Source organism: Panthera leo, chromosome A1, assembly GCF_018350215.1.
Source record: "Panthera leo isolate Ple1 chromosome A1, P.leo_Ple1_pat1.1, whole genome shotgun sequence".
Taxonomy (NCBI): Eukaryota; Metazoa; Chordata; class Mammalia; order Carnivora; family Felidae; genus Panthera; species Panthera leo.
Window position 1 is genome coordinate 167661426 of NC_056679.1, and position 1545 is coordinate 167662970.

The following is a 1545-nucleotide window of genomic DNA, read 5'->3' on the forward strand; positions in this document are numbered from 1 at the left end:
AGGGAAACCTGCTTCATTAAAAGTCTATAATTAATGATGCAGTAACATACAACACAACTGTGGGCTGGCAGATAGAAAAAAATTATCTCAAAACCTTCAATACAGATTTAAATCTAGATTTTTCATTACAAACTTAGAAAAAAAATTCTAAACAATGCATTTTCTAAAATGTCAAAGCAACATCGTTCTCAAATGGCTGCAGAAATCATTTATTGATCAAAACGAAGAAAGAGAATCACTGGCTTAAAAAGGCTAAGACTAAGGAAGGATTTGAGGTCACACAATGTATTTTGAGTTTCAAAATGAATGAAGTAAAGGAATAACAGTCCACGTAGGTAGTAGGTAGTAACACACCACGTAGGATTTGGTGTGAGAACTGAAATTAACTCCTTTTTTTAAATATTTCAAATGAAAATTGTCCATTTATTAAGCATCCACAGAGTTCCAAGCATTATACAGAACACTTGTTCACACTCTTTTAGAGCAAAATTGCCTATTTTTTTCACTCACTTTTGCATGCATTGACATTTTAGTTCCACTGTCATAAAATGACCAGTTCTTCAAGACTTGCTCAAGAAACAAGTTTCTGATCCATAGAAGCAGATCATGCAGGAAGTTTCTCCGTGAACTGTTACGCTGAATGTCCTTTCCGTCAGAACCACGACTCCCCTTCCTCCTCTGAAGCCTCCATCTCCACCTCCTCTTGCGCGTCTGAAACCGCCCCTCCGCCCACTGGGCCTCCTCCACCTCTTCCTCCTGCCACCACCTCTTGGAGGTCCCTTCTCACCTGAAGGTCGAGGTAAAAACCTCTGCAGTGGGAGCAGTTTATATGGGTCCATGTGAAATTCTGCAGGTTTTTAAAGGAAAGTGCCTTCATATTTTCTGACAATTTAACGGGAAAAAAAATCTCTAAATTGTCCACATATGTCATCCACTTTACTAATCTGTTCTTTGCTCTCTAAATAAACTGGAGCGCTGAAGTAAAGCACCTTATTTTTGTCTGCAGTACATTTAAAAACTATGTCATCTCCACAGGGATACAGGTACGCTCCTAATAAAACTACATGTTCTGGAGATCGTTGGTCTTGGCCTTTGTTCAACGTCCGTGGCCACTTCCTTGTCTAAATCCTCCTCTGCCACCATCGCTTTTGAAATTACTGCCTCCATCCGGGAAGGTTGTAGCGGCTGCTATGAATGAAGCCGCCACCTCCATTAAAGCTTCTACAACCTCCGCCTGGAAAAGACCTGTTTGCTCTACCAGCCTCATCGCTCCGGGTTAGAACCTCCTCCCCCCGCAAGCAGTGAACTCTTGACGCCACAATTCCTTCCTTCCAGATCCTCCTGCTCCCTACAGCAGCTCACCTGCCTGAAATTAACACTCTTGTGTAAGAGAAAAGTTATAACCCCGCGTCTTAACATGGTTTCCTCTTCCTGATTAGTTCCAAGTGAGTCACTCCCCAGCTAGACCTTCAGTCGTAGTTGTGTAGCATGGTGCTAGGTATGAAAAGGTTTCCTACATCTGGAATAGGTCCTCCAGAAATATTT

General features: G+C 41.9%; 1 pseudogene; it reads right to left on the bottom strand.

Moving 5' to 3' along the window:
- Positions 1-560: 560 nt before the first annotated feature.
- Positions 561-1267, bottom strand: LOC122230354 (annotated as a pseudogene).
- Positions 1268-1545: the final 278 nt, after the last annotated feature.